The following is a 15,977-nucleotide window of genomic DNA, read 5'->3' as shown; positions in this document are numbered from 1 at the left end:
CTTTTTATTAAATAGCCTCTTCTCTCTTTATTTTTTCTTTATTTCTTTTTAAATAATAGATTAGGGCACCTGGCTGGCTCAGTCCATAGAGCATGAGACTCTTGATCTTGGGGTCGTGAGTTCAAGCCCCACGCTGGGTGTAGTTTACGTAAAAAAATATGTATACATATGTAAAATAATAGACTTTCTTTCTTTTTAGGGCAGTTTTAGGTTTATAGAAAAATGAGCAGAGCGTACGGAGTTCCCAGATACCCCCTCTCCCCTCTGCCCCGTTTCCTCCATTGTTAACACCTTGCATTAGTATAGTGCATTTGTCAGAACTGATGAGCCAATATTGATAGATTATGATTATCTAAAGTCCAAATTTACAGTAGGGTTCACACTTTGTGTTGTATATTCTATGGGTTTTGACAAATGTATAATGACATATACACCATTACAGTATCATAGTTTCATTGACCTAAGAATCCCTGTGCTTCACCTAGTCATTCTTTCCTCCCACCTTCTGATCCCTAGAAACAACTGATATTATTTTCTCCATAGTTTTGCCTTTCCAAGAATGTCACATAGTTGGAATCATGCACTATGTAGCTTTTTCAGATTGGCTTCTTTCATTTTGCAATATGCAGTTAAGTCTCCTCCGTGTCTTTTCGTGGCTTAATAGCTCATTAATTTTTCATCACTGAATAATATTCTACAGTCTGGATGTACCACAGTCCATTTATCCATTCACTTACTGAAAGACATCTTGTTTGCTTCCAAGTTTTGGCAATCATGAATAAAGCTGCTATAAACAGTGTGCAGATTTTTGTGTGAATGTTAAATTTTCAGCTCATTTAATACCAAGGAGCATGACTTCTGGATCATATGGTAAGAGTATGTTCAAGCTTTATAAAAAATACAAACCAGACACAAACAAAACGCAAAAAAACCCCCTGCTAAATTGTCTTCCAAACTCACTGTATTATTTCATGTTCCCACCACCAAGTTCCTATTACTCCACATACTCAGTAGCATTTGGTGTTATCAGTGTTTTGGATTTTGGCCACTCTAATAGATGTATAGCGATGTATAGTGGTATCTTGTTGTTGTTGTTTTTAAAGATTTTATTTATTTATTGACAGAGAGAGAGATAGCGAGAGAGGGAACACAAGAGGTGGGAGTGGGAGAGGGAGAAGCAGGCTTCCCGCTGAGGAGGGAGGCCGATGCGGGGCTCGATTCCAGGACCCTGGGATCATGACCTGAGCCGAAGGCAGATGCTTAACGACTGAGCCACCCAGGCGCCCCTCTTATTGTTTTAATTTGCAATTCCTTTTTGATATACGATGTTGAACACCTCTTCATGTAATTATTGGCCATTTGTGTATCTTCTTTGGTGACATGACTGTTCAGATCTTTTGTCCATTAAAAAAATTGAGCTGTTCGTTTTCTTACTGAGTTTTAAGAGTTCTTTACATATTTGGATACCAGTCCTTTATCAGATATGTATTTTGCAAAGATTTTCCTCTCAATTTTTGGCTTACTTCATTCTCCGAACAGTGTCCATTGCAGAGAAGTTTTTTTAATTTTAATGAAGTCCAACATATCAATTTTTTCTTTCATGGATCATGCTTTTGGTGCTTTATCTGAAAAGTCATCACCAAAACCAGTCACGTAGATTTTCTATTTTATCTTCTACGAGTTCTGTATATTTAAGTTTATAATTCATTTTGAGTTACTTTTTGTGAATAGTGTATAGATTCATTTTTTGCATGTGAGTATCCAGTTGTTCAAGCACCATTTGGTGAAAAGACTATTATTTATCCATTAAGTTGCCTTTTGCTACTTTGTCTAAGATGACTTGACTATATTTGTGTGGATTTATTTCTGGGCTCTCTATTCTTCGATTAGGATTGCATTAAATCTATAGATGAAGTTGAAAAGAACTGACATCTTGACATACTGTATATTCCTACCCATATGCATGGACTCTCTCTCCAATCACTTAGATCTTCTTTGATCTCTATTTCAATTTTGGTGCTAATGCACATAGTATTATGTTTTTAATTTCAAATTCCACTTGCTTATTGCTAGTTCCTAAAAAGTCAATTGACTTTTTTTTTTTAAGATTTTATTCATTTATTTGACAGAGAGAGACACAGCGAGAGAAGGAACACAAGCAGGGGGAGTGGGAGAGGGAGAAGCAGGCTTCCCGCAGAGCAGGGAGCCCAATGCGGGGCTCGATCCCAGGACCTCGGGATCATGACCTGAGCTGAAGGCAGACGCTTAACGACTGAGCCACCCAGGCGCCCCAACTTTTTTTTTTTAAGATTTTATTTATTCATTTGAGACACAGAGATACAGAGAGAGAGAGAAAGCATGAGCAGGGAGAGAGGCAGAGAGAGAGGGAGAAGCAGGCTCCCTGCTGAGCCAGGAGCCCGATGTGGGGCTCGATCCCAGGACCCTGGGATCATGACCTGAGCCGAAGGCAGACGCTTAATGATCTGAGCCACCCAGGTGCCCCTCAATTGACTTTTATATATTAACCTTGTATCTTGCAACCTTGCTATGACCACTTAGTTTCTGGTATTTTTTTGTTGTTGATTCTTTGAGATTTTCTACATGGACAGTCATGTCATCTGCAACAAAGACTGTTTTATATCTTCCTTCTCAACCTGTTTATCTTTCCCCCCTTTTCTTGTCTTATTCCATTAGTTATGACTTCAAGTATGAGGTTGAATAGGCATGGCGAAAGAGTACATTTTTGTCATGTTCCCAATCAATTAGGAAAGTATCTGGTTTCTCAACATTAAGTATAATGTTGAGTAGGTTTTTTAATATTCTTTATAAAGTTAAGGAAGTTCCCCTCCATTCCTAGTTTTTGAGAGTTTTTACCATGAATAAGTGTCAGATTTTCTGCATCTATCAATATGCAGATAATTTTTCTTCTTTAGCCTGTTGATGTGATGGATTACATTAACTGATTTCAAATGTTGAACTAGCCTTGTGTAACTGGAATAAATCCCACTTGGTTGTGGTGTATCATTTTCTATTCATTGTTTGATTTGATTTGCTAATATTCTGTTGAGGAAGAATTGATTTTTGAGCAGCAGTAAAACATATTATTTTACAATAATCCATATGTGTTTGTGCAGAAAGAAAATTTTTTTACATTCTTTGTATAGTAGAATGATTAAATACTTAGGTTAATTGGGGCTATATAGTCAAGAATATAAAGTAATAGGATTGGGTTAAAAAATGATATCTACATATTTTTTGTATTTGTCCCCTCTCTCCATCTGCAGCATCTCTCACCAATTGTGATACCCTCCCCTCAACTCTCTACCGCTCCAAATTATAGTACCTTTTAGGAAAGCTCAGAAGGATTTCTAATTTTTCATGGTAGATTAAACTAAAGATCAAATTAAAGAAGTATTTTTACCTGCTCACTCCTGAAACCAAACAAAAATAATAGTAAAGAATTAAAAAAATGCAAAGCCACAAAAAAAAAAAAGAGAGAGAGAGAGAGAAGGAAAGGGAAGGAAACAACAGATAAGTATTATCAATGAAATTTTGGAAAATGGAAAACAGATGATAGAGTGGAAATTTTCTTAGCAAGACAGGAGAAAGTTAAAAAAACCCACATCCAGACTTGTTGGCAATAGCATGCCAACAAGAAGCAATCCAATTCACCTAAAAGAACCCTGGGAAGGCCTGGACATTAGAGGCACCAAATAAGACAGAAGGTGGGTGTGAGAATGGGATTAAAGTGTCTATGAAAAAATCTCTCCAATACTCCATAAACTCGTCTACCAACCCACAGAAGGGATAAGAGGTTCACTGTATTTTTGGAGAAGTTTAACCCTACACTCTGGCCATGGACACTAAACATTGTGGTGGAAGGCAATGAAGAAATGTCCCTGAAACATTTTTACATGAAAGTCTGCATAGTGAATGATACCATCCAAGGTCCCTTTTCCCACTATCATCTCCCAAGCGTGTACCACCAACCACCACTGCACCACACCACCACCCTTCACCTACCCCTATCCTCCTGGAGAAAATGTGCAGAGACATTTGCATTTGGTGGTATTCCTATAAAACAACTATGTGTCTGACAATTACCCTCCAGCGAAGCCCACCAGACAACAGCCCTATTCATACACATTAAGCTTCTAATTATTATTTTTTAATACCTATTTCTGTAGGTAAAAGGACAGCCCATGATCACTAAACAATTGAGGAACACCTTTAATGTTGTTCTTTTTCAAGAATGCTTTGAATATTTTAAGTCCTTTGCAATTCTACGAAAATATAATTGTCTAGTCAATTTCTACAAAAACGCCTGGTTGGATTGAAATCAATTTGGGGAGAAGTGACACACTGGCAATATTGGGTCTTCCAATTCTTCAATATGGTATCTCTCTCCATTTCTGGAGATTTTTTTTTTTTCTCAAAGGAATTTTGTAGTTTCCAGGATAGGGGTCTTGCATATCTTTTGCTAAATTCTTCCTAAATGTTGTTAAATTTGACATTACTGTAAATGGAATTTAAAATTTTCATTTCCAAGGTGCCTGGGTGGCTCAGTTGGTTAAGCGTCTGACTCTTGATTTTAGCTCAGGTCATGATCTCAGGGTCATGGGATCAAGCCCCATATCAGCTCCTTGCTCAGCTCAGAGTCTGCTTAGGATTCTTTCCCTCTTTCTCTGCCCCTCTCCCACTGCTTGTGCATGCACTCTCTCCCTTAAAAAAAAATTTATTTTCATTTCCAATTGTTTGCTGCTAGTATATAAAGTTAAAATTGATTTTTGAATTGTAAATTCGTATATTGCAACCTTGCTAAATTCTCATCTTTTTTTTGTAGATTCCTTAGGATTGTCTATGTCAACAGTCTATGATTTAGATTAATTGATACACCTGTGTAATCCACACTCCATCAAGACATAGAACATCTACCTACCCCCCAAATATCCCTTGTGTCCCTTCCTAGTTAATCCCACCAAAGGCAGTAATTGTTCTGAGTTTTTTCTATCATAAAGTAGTTCTGCCTCCTCTAAAGCTTTCCATAAATGGAATCATTCAGTATGTACTCCAGTTTTGTTCACTCAGCATAATGTCTATGAAATTCACCCATACTGTTACATGTATAAATAGTACATTTTGATCACTGAGTAATATCACACTGTATGATTATATCAAAAATTTAAAATCCATTTTCTTACCGATAGGTCTTTTGTTCCAGATTTTAGCTATTAGGAAGAGAGCTGCCACAAGTATTCCTGTCCAACTATCCGTGTTGGCATACATTTTCATTTCTCTTGGGTATATACCTAGGAGTGGGATTGCTGGCTCAAAGGAAGGGATAACTTTATAAGAAGCTACCAAACCTTTCCAACGTGATTGTATAATTTTAATTACATCCGCAATTTATGAGAGTTCTCATTGCTTTTCACCCTCCTCTCAACATTTCTATCATCCTTTCTAATTTATTTTAACCATTCTAATGGTGTCTTGTGGGTTTTGTTCCTAAGTGGGTATTTGTTTATTTTGGAAACAATCTCAAACTTACAGAAAAGTTACAGGTACAGTGCAAAGTACTCTTCCTCCTAAACCAGTTGAGAGAAGTTGCTAATATCATGTTCCTCACTTTCAAATACTTCAGTGTATATTTCCTAAAGACAAGGATAGTCTCCTGCATAATCACAACACCATCATCAAAGTGAGGAAATTAACATTAATACAGTACTATTTAATTCTTCTACCACATTTAAGTTTCACCAATTGTTCCAGTAACAATCTTAATAGCAAAAGGAGCTGGTCCAGGATAATACACTGCATTTACTTGTCACGTTTCTTTTGTTTCTTTCTATCTGGAATAGCTCCTTGGTCTTTTCTTGATTTTCATGACCTTGACAATTTTCTGAAGATTACAGAACAGTTATTTTGTATAATGTCCTTCAATTTGGGTTTCTCTGCTGTTTCCTCACTATTAGATTCAGCTTATGAATCTTCAACAGGAGTTATCGCGCAAGTGATGTTTTGTGTGTTCTTCTCGTTATGTTCTAGCAGGTGGTTCTGATTTCAGTTTGTCCCATTACTAGGGATGTTGCCTTGGCTCATTTGATTAAGATGGTGTCTGCCAGGCTTCTCCCACTATCAAGTTACTTTTTCCCTTTGTAATCAATAAGTGCTTCACGAGGAGGTAATTTAAGACTATATAGATACCTATTCCCTCACCTAACTTTCAATTTATTCACATATTTACTCAGGGCAAATGTGGACTCATGGATTCTTGTTTTATTTAACAGCTTACAATTTGTTACTATTATTTATTTTGAAGTCATAGTGTTCCAGATTTCACCAGTGGGAAGCCCAGTCAAGCTGGATTCTATGGCCTTTAACAAATCACCATCATTCCTCAGGGACTTCCTTACTTTTGTGCACAAAATGTTCCAGGCTCATTTTGTACATTCCCTACTCCAGTCCTCAAATCAGTCATTTCTCAACAAAAAGCCTTGGTTCTTTTACATTGAGAAGCATTTTCAGAAATCAAGACTGGGCCTCTAAATATGCTCATAGTTGATGTTTTCAAACCTTGTCAGTGGTCACAGCTAGAAATAATATAGTTGTGTGTATCTATGGGTATCTATGGATACCCACATATACATACATATTCATGGACATAAACACAGGTATATATGCGTATATATACACATATTATATCTATATTTATGTATTTACTTACATAAGTAAATTCCAACACGACTAGTTCATTCTACTTTCTACATTTATAACTCCCTTCTCTGACAATAAGAAGCCTAGCTCCCATGATCATTAATATACATTAATAACACACTCAATTTGTTTTCTGGTTGTCCACTTCATTTTTTTTCCTCTCTTCCTTCCTTCTTTCGGGTTACTTGAATACTTCATAGTATTCCATTTTAATTTCTGTTAGCTTTTTAGCTATATATCTTGCATTATTTTTAGTAGTTACTTCAAGGATTTCAATTTACATCTTTATATTACCACAATCTACTTAGAGTTTATATTGTACTACTTCACATAAAATATAGCAACCTTTGAATATCATAGTTTTATTTACCACTCTCTCAACTTGGTGAGATTTTTGTCATATCTATTATACGTACTTATGTTATAAACTCCACAATACTGTGTTATAAGCTGCATTATGCAATCATATGCTTTTTCAAGAAATTAAGAAAATGTGTACATGTGGCGCCTGGCTGGCTCAGTTGGTGGCGCATGTAACTCTTGATCTCAGGGTTATGATTTCAAGCCCCACCTTGGGTATAGAGATTACTTAAAGATAAAATCTTAAAAAAAAAGAAAAGAAAATGTGTACATTCTCTCATGTTTACCCAAATACTTACCATTTCCTGTGCTCTTTATTCCTTCCATTGAATCCAAGTTATCATCTGGTGTCATTCATCTCCCACTTGAAGAATTCCCCTAAGTATTTCTTACAGCACAACACACCAATTCTTAGCTTTAGTCCATCTGAAAACATCTTTATTTTTCTTCATTTTTGAAAGATAATTTTGTAGCATATAGAAGCTGGGTTGACAGCTTTACTTATTTCAGTACTTAAAGGTGTTATTCAATCGTTGTCATGGGTTGGGTTTCCTAGGAAGTAGACTCTGAGGTGGAATTTAGCCAGCAGAATGTTTATTAAGGAGTCTCCTTGGTATCAAAACCTGTGGAAAGAAGGAAGCAAGAGTAATCAGAAGGAAAAACTGAGCTCTGATGCATGTCCTATAGTAGCCTCAGCCAACGCCCGGGGGAGATCTGGAACAAGAATGGCCCTTCAGATTCGTCTTGCATTGGGCCAAGAAGGTCAGGTCCTGCACTGATCAACCCCTGGCTGTAGGTATCCCAGGAAGAGGCTTGATCTTAAGTGAGTCAGTGCTCTACAGCTGAGGCAATCCCCCCGAAAGGGGCTAAAAACAGAAGGTTGTCTGCTGACGGCACTCCTCCCAGCTGGACCAATGGGTTTTTCCACTAATGTGAGCTGGGTGTGTATCACAGACTTCTGGTCTCCCATGTTTCTCAGGAGAAGTCTGCCTTATTTGTATTATTATTTCTCTCTAAGTAAAATATAGGCCTTATTTTTCTCCTGGCTCCTTTTTCTTTGTCTTTAGATGCCAACAGTTGGTCATGTGCCTAGTGTTGTTTTCTTTATATTTATTCTGCTTGTGCTTCACTGACCTTGGATCCATTAGTGTTTTTACCAAATGGCTAAGTTTTCAGCCATTACTTCTTCAAATATTTTTTCTTCCCTACTCTCTTGGCTCCTTCTAGTATTCTAATCACATGTATTAGACTGCTTGAATTTCAGAAACCATAGCTTTCTGAAAATCTATTCATATTTTTTTCTATCTTTTCTCCCTTTTCTTGAATCTGAACAATTCCCATTTATCTGCTTTCAAATTCACCGATTCTTGCGCATTCTCCAATCTGCCATTAAGCATATCTAGTAAGTTTTTCATTTTTAGTTGCTGTATTTTTCACCTAGAATTTTCATTTGAGTCTGCTATAGACTGAATGTGTCCCTCCCTGCCATTCACATGTTGAAATCCTAACCCCCAGTGTGATGGCATTAGGGCGTGGGGCCCCTGCGAGGTAATGAGGTCATGAGATGGAGTCTTCGTGAATGTTATTAGTGCCCTCCTACAAGAAGCCCCAGGGAGCTCCCTTACTCTTTCTGTCATGCAAGGACACAGTGAGAAGGTGACCATCTATGAACCAGGAAGCAGTACGTCACCAGAGACCAGATCTATTGGTGCCTTGATCCTGGACTGCCCGGCTTCCAGAACTGTGAGAAATAAATGTTTGTTATTTAAGCCACCCAGGCTATGGAGTTTTTGTTAGAGCAGCGCAAACACACGAAAATGGACTTTTAATTCTATTTTGTGGCTGTTTCTCCATCTGTTCATTCACCAAGACTACATTTTCCTGTAAGTCTTTATGCATATTTATAATAGCTGCTTTAAAGTCTCTGTCTACTATGTACCACGTAAGGTTTGGTTTTCCTTGATTGTTTTCTCCTCCTTGCATATGGGTCATATTTTCCCATTTCTTTACACATTTGGTCATTTTTATTGTATACTAGACATTAGGAATTAAACATTGTAGAAATTCTGGATTCTATTATATTGCTCGGAAGAGTGCAATTTTTGTTCTACTAGGGAATTAAATTGGCTGGACTCAAAGTCCTAAGTCTGTCTCCTCTGTTTTTGGGGGACACCCTGAAATATCTGCTCAATTCTTTCAGTTTCTAGTGGTCACTTTTTCTCTGTACTCTATGTAGTCTCTCCTACTGATGCATATTTCAGTGGCTGGACAAGAATTTGAGCAGTTTATATGGAGATTTGGGGTTCACCACCTCTATGACCCCCTCCCTCCTAGGATACGCCCTCCCAGCTCCCCAGTTGCTCTTCCAGTCCTGAACTTTATATTCTGACACCAGTATTCAGGAGGCTTCATTCTGAGCCACGTAATGGATTGGTGAACAACTGTGAGCAAAAACTCCAAATCAAAAATCACAATGGTGTAATTCCAATCTTTTAAAGGTAGACTCCTCTCCAATACCTGCCTGCGTCTAGTCTCTGTGAAATATCTTCAAATAGTTGGTTTTTAATATTCCCATCCAGACTCTATCATTGTTACCTGTGGGAAGATTAGCCTGACCGAGCTACACTACCATTCCTTGAAGTCAAATTTCCCCATATTACTATTGTTCTCCATACTGGAATCATACCTAAATCCTGATTTGTCTATGTCAGTGTTGTGATTCATTTCCCTTGCATCGGTGCTATGTTTAGGAAGGGTCATAGATCAGTCTGGAAACCCGAAGCTACTCTTTGCAGTCTAGCTATAAAGTGCTTTAACACAGGGAATTGGTGGCTTAACCCAAAAAAAGCCTTAAGGGAGCAATGGTTAGAGAAACCGCTACTGACCTCAACTTGGAGTGCTCAAGCAGGTGGTTTTCAAAACTCGCCTTGAAGTTTCCACAATTCTGGCTGCAACTGACTGGAGAGTAATGAACTCTCCGTTACTTTGGCTCAAGGATGCCTGTCATCAATACACTCCAGCCTGGGACCATACAACAAAGGGGAATCTAGCAAATGTAGCTCCTGGCTTCTCTTCAAAGCAAAGGAGACTTTAGAAGGGGTGGTGGTGATGCCAAGTTGATCACAGATAATTCAAACAGGGCATGTGACCCAAATTAGCCAAAGACACAGGAGGGAAAGGGAGCTGCAGAGCTTCTGGAAAAAAACTATTTGCTGATAAACTAAAAACGAAACAAAACAAAACAAAACAAACCCAAAGACTCACAAGAACAATGGTCGTTCTTCTTACAATGGAGTTTTTTCATGTGATTCTTGGAACAGAGGCATTGATCTTATGATCGTGATGAGGAGCCAGCTGAGATGGAAGCAAATATGGTGTCTGAAGCCTGTCCAGTCTGGACTTCCTGTTGTGAGAATAAGTGTTACTATTTAAGATATTTTCAAATTGGCTTATTTTGTTACTTGCAGCAGATGAGGCCCCTTATTTAGATCATAGAGGTAAATCCCAGAAGAACCATTTAAAGGGGTGAAAGTGGTAGCCTTTAAGGAGTAAGACTGGGGTAATGGGATGTGGTACAGTGCACATTGGCTTTTATTCTATGTCTTGTGCTATTTAACATTGTAAAGAAGATACAGGCACTACTTGGATAAAAAATATTAATTAGAAAAAAGACAATCTGACAACTCCTCTCCCTCTCCACATCACAGTTTTCATGATTAACTTTGATCTTAGCACAAAAGGAAATGGCAGCTAAACACAATTCTTCCCTGCTTTTATTTCAGGTGATCATCACTTCTAGTTGCCTATTGAAGAACCCCATCCTCATCCCCCTCAATCTACTGTCTATCACCAAAATTATCATTCCAAAGGGCAAATATGATCACATCTCTCTCCTGCTTAAAACCCTTAATTGGCTTCATTTTGTCTCTATAGGATAAAATGCAAATTCCTTAATATGGCATCCAAGACTCTTCATGATCTGGGCCTTCATGTTCTCTAATGTATATACTCTAGCTATTTTGAAAATCTTGGTTTTCTCCACACTCAGACATCCATTCTTTTGGAGTTTCTTCGTTCGGAACATCCTTCCTAAATAATCCACTTTCAGCTACCTGTCTGTGAAGATTTCTTACTCCTGCAGTTCTCCTGTAGTCTCTTCTTCTAGATGCATTGTAGATACCTATAGCCTCCATCAGCACAACTTATTATTACAGCTCAAAAACCACCTACTAGAAAGTCTGAAATCCAGAAAATCTCTTAAAACTGAAATATTTTTGGTAACTCATTTGGTGACAAAACCTGAATGGAACTACTTATATTTATAATCTCAATTTATTCCAATTTGTATTAATATTCATGAACTTTGCTGCAGAAATATTAGTGGGTTTCATTGCAGACTGAAGCCTCAGACCCCACTGGCAATGGTAAGTAACACATAGTATACGCACCTCTAGTATGTGCACCATTCCGAAAATGGCTACTGCAACATGTCTCATCCCACAAGTTCTTCTAGAACTTCTACCACTTATCAAGAGGAGAGGTCTATTTCCCTCTCCCCTCTTGAAAATGGGAGTGATTTTATGAATAAAAGTAGTGGAGGTGATACTGCTTGACTTCCAAGGCTAGGTCATAAAAGGTGATATGGCTTCCGCCTATTTTCCTTTCCTCTCTCAAAATGCTTGCCCTTGGAACTCAGCCACCATGTTGTGAGGAAGCTCAGCCACGTAGTGAGGCCACCTGTAGCTGTTCTAGGCCACAACCCCAGCCAAGATCTCAATTATTCATCAATGTATTCATTGTATTCATCATCAGTATTCATCAATGACCAACCAGTATCAACTACCAGACATGAGAATGAGTTAACTGCAGATGATGCCTGGCCTTGGCACTCAAGTGCCCCCACTTGTTGGCTGAGTGAAGCAAAGACAAGCTGATGCCAAGCCTTGCCCCAAACATAGATTTATGAGAAAGACAAATTTTGTTTTAAGGTACAAAATTTTAGGTAATGTTCTGCAGCCAGTGATTGGAATATCCTCCCATTACCTTGTAAAAATGTGAAATATTCTGAATTCTAAAACCCATCAAGGGTTTCAGATAAGATCTGCATACTAAAATCATGTTTGTATATCTATTTTTCTATAGAATTAGAAGTTCTTTGAGGACAAGAACTAGTTTTCCTTTTTTTTTTTCCCTTGGTATTCTCAGAGCTACCATTTAAGACTGGGTAGGTCCTCAAGGTCTGTCTATTGAATTACTGTTGAATGTATAGATGAATGAAAAAATAAACACAGTTCCAAACAAATGGTTATTTTGAAATAGTTTTTCAGTAGATTATACTTTTTTTCAACTCAATCCATTCCTCAAAAATAACTTAGACTACCTTATTTTTATAATTATTTTCAGTTTATGAACTATACAAAAAGTTTCATCAATTTTCCTATGTTGTTTTTATCCAGAAGTGTTATCTTTTTTTTAAAGTTCCTTTTTTTTTTTAAGATTTATTTTAGAGAGAGCGCGAGTGAGCATGCACGTGAGCAGGGCCGGGGGAGGAGGAGAGGGAGAGAGAATCTCAAGCAGACTCCCTGCTGAACGCAGAACCCGACACAGGGCTCAATCCCACGACCCTGAGATCATGACTGAAACCAAGAGTCAGACGCTTAACCCACTGAGCAACCCGGGCGCCCCCAGAAGTGTTATCTATTATGATTATGTACTTTATCCATCAAAGCGTGTTCCAAATTAGCCTTGGCTGTTTCCAAAAGTCAAATGCATCCTTAAGGATGAAGATTTCCCATTACTGAAGATAATTTACTTTGATATCTTTATTATCAATACCAAATTACTTTATCTGACATCGACTCTGAAGGTTATGCCAAAACAGGAGATCCCAATGTTTTTGAACAATGCGGTGTTCAAACGCAATGCAACGTGTGGAAATGATGCACAGATGCAAGGACTGCAGCATCCATGTTGACAACGATGGAAGGAAAATACATTAATTTGGAGTGTAAGTTCTATCTTGCATGACCAAAATATAAGTTTATTTCTCTCCTGCTCATATGTCACATATACATCATGTCACACATGTACTTAGCTACATGAGGAAAGGGGAGGAAGGTAGAGAGAAAATCCATAATGTCATAAAGACATGAGTAGATAGCGTTGATTTATTTTTTAATGTTCCTGTTGGGAATAACGGTTTTAGCCCCTCCCAGGGAATGGTATAATGATGAAATCATGAGGTACGAGTTTTACAGTTTTGCTGCCCAACAACTGTCTGATCAGAATTTACTGGATCCTTACTGCCCTGCTTTGTCCTCCCTCCCCATGTTGTGTAAATGGCAGAAGCCGGGATATATACAGGTGTATTTCAAGACCACTCACATTCAGAGGAAATCTCTGTGAAAGCAAGAGCCATTAGATAAAAATAATATTAACCAGAGTCTCTCAAAAAATGCCAAGAGGGGGATGAATCTTACACCCCATGGCACAACTTCCAATCTTTTCTTTCTCCTCTGGTGTTTCATGGAGTCCGGCAGGAACACTGCCTACAGACCTCCTTCTTTCCTGTCATATTCCCCTAAAATCCCCCTTTCTCACTCTCTCTCCCATGCCCCCTTCCACACACAGAGCACCCTATTCTTTTTCAGCCTACCCCCCTCATCTTCTCCATCTGTTATTTTCTCATCGTGCTGCTTCCTGAGATCAATCGGACTGGCCTTGGCTGTATTAATACCCTTCCTCACGCATTAACCTGGTCCCATGCAATCCTGGGACCAGGGACACAGAGCAAATGAAAAGAAACTCTCTTTTTCAAGGTGAGGAGGGGGAGAGGCTGTGAATCCTGAAATATGAATCTTTTCCCTTGTCATACCGACATCTTACAGGCAGAATTCCATTTCACTAAACAGAAATAGTATGATGAGTAACCTCAGCCAGATACACTGTGAGGACAGCATAAAGTACAGCATGACCCACCTATGGACTCTAGATGGAACAGTTCAAGGACCACATCTTCACCGGCATATATTGCTGCAGACCTGCTGGGGTCTGGATAAATTGATATTGATTTAAATGGATGTGTAAACAGTGTCATGAGGAACTATCTCATCCCTGGGGCTACCTTATTGCTGGGGTCCCTCTCCTTTCACCGAATACCTCAGGTATCACTTTTCTAGGCTTCCAAGGAAGTTTAAAGCCCCAGAAATTACCAAAGACCTGATAATAAAAGCCAAGTATCCACTCTTATTTCCCCTTCCTCCACCTTTGGTCTCTGAACCCCAGAAGTTCTGGGGATTGAAGGGTGGAGATGCTGCAAAGCAGAAATTCCCATTTATGATTGCAAAATAAAACACAGTATACTGAATTTCATATAGAGAATGAGTAATTTCTTAGTATGAGTAAGTCCCAAATATTGCATGGGGTATACTTATACTTTAAAGAAAAGCATTCATTCTTTTTTTTTTTTTTTTTTTATTTGAGAGAGAGAGAATGAGAGAGAGCACATGAGAGGGGGGAGGGGCAGAGGGAGAAGCAGACTCCCCGCTGAGCAGGGAGCCCGATGCGGGACTCGATCCAGGGACTCCAGGATCATGACCCGAGCCGAAGGCAATCGCTTAACCAACTGAGCCACCCAGGCGCCCCTTTTTTTTTTTTTAAGATTTTATTTATTTATTTGACAGAGAGAGACACAGCGAGAGGGAACACAAGCAGGGGGAATCGGAGAGGGAGAAGCAGGCCTCCCGCAGAGCAGGGAGCCAGATGCGAGGTTCAATCCCAGGACCCTGGGATCATGACCTGAGCCGAAGTCAGACGCCTAACAACTGAGCCACCCAGGTGCCCCGAAAAGCATTCATTCTTTATGTGAAGTTCAAATTTAACTGACCATTCCTGTTTGAATTATCCTGGAGATCTGGTAACCCTAATTTAGGACAATCAATGAGAAGAATATCAACCAGGAATGAATACGTTAGGCTTAAAAATGGGAATTCTTAGGTAGATACTGTCTCTTGAGTTGCCCATTAAAAATATACCTAGAAGGGTGCCTGGGTGGCTCAGTCGGTTAAGCAGCTGCCTTTGGCTCAGGTCATGATGCCAGGGTCTTGGGATGGAGTCCCACGTCAGTCTCCCTGCTCAGCAGGGAGTCTGCTTCTCTCTCTGCCCCTCCCCCTGCTCGTGCATACTCTCTCCCCGCCACACACCCAAAAATAAAGAAAGAAAGAAATACATACATACATAAATATATAAATAATCTTTTTTAAAAAGTACCTAAAACATCATAATATAAAAAAAAAAAGCTCTCTCTGAAAACAACAGGATCAGATATAGTCTGGAGTAGTAAGATGCTTAAGTAGCTGGAAATGTTTTATTGGTGTACTAGAGTTAGAGACTAAGTCGGTTTGTCCTTAAAGCGTATATGATGCTGTAGCCATGTGATAATTTACTTGTCAGCACAACTTGTAGGGATGAGCTCAAAGTCTCTTCTTAGTTTCTGGAAAGGGAGATGGGAATTGCAAAGCAAACTGCTTGTAGGAACATACAAAAATCTAGAGGAAATCTGCATTGCCCAACTGAGAAGACAAAGAGATCAAAGACACTACAGTAAAATGTAACCATGATGACCTGGAAAACTTAGGGGTGAAGGGTAGGCATCGGCCAAAGTGCTCAAAAGCTCATGATGTTTTTGTCTTAAAAAACGCTAATACATTGGGCGCCTGGGTGGCTCAGTTGGTTAAGCGACTGCCTTCGGCTCAGGTCATGATCCTGGAGTCCCGGGATCGAGTCCCGCATCGGGCTCCCTGCTCGGCAGGGAGTCTGCTTCTCCCTCTGACCCTCTTCCCTCTCATGCTCTCTGTCTCTCATTCTCTCTGTCTCAAATAAATAAATAAAATCTTTAAAAAAAA

The 15,977-nt window shown here is 38.9% G+C and overlaps 1 long non-coding RNA gene across 1 annotated transcript in view; it reads right to left on the bottom strand.

Moving 5' to 3' along the window:
• Positions 1 to 459: 459 nt before the first annotated feature.
• Positions 460 to 15,977, bottom strand: part of LOC115939251 (uncharacterized) — a 30,247-nt gene continuing 14,729 nt past the window's right edge. Inside the window, exons 3-5 of the long non-coding RNA XR_014145472.1 lie at positions 10,339 to 10,477; positions 7,374 to 7,697; positions 460 to 1,625 (exon numbers count right to left, since the gene is read on the bottom strand). This is a non-coding gene — a long non-coding RNA (uncharacterized LOC115939251). The remainder of the gene's footprint in view (positions 1,626 to 7,373; positions 7,698 to 10,338; positions 10,478 to 15,977) is intronic.

Source organism: Leptonychotes weddellii, chromosome 5 (assembly GCF_054177405.1).
Source record: "Leptonychotes weddellii isolate Sample4059 chromosome 5, ASM5417740v2, whole genome shotgun sequence".
In the NCBI taxonomy this organism is placed as follows: Eukaryota; Metazoa; Chordata; class Mammalia; order Carnivora; family Phocidae; genus Leptonychotes; species Leptonychotes weddellii.
The sequence above is the reverse complement of the archived record's forward strand: the minus strand, read 5'-3'. Positions and strand labels throughout refer to the sequence as shown.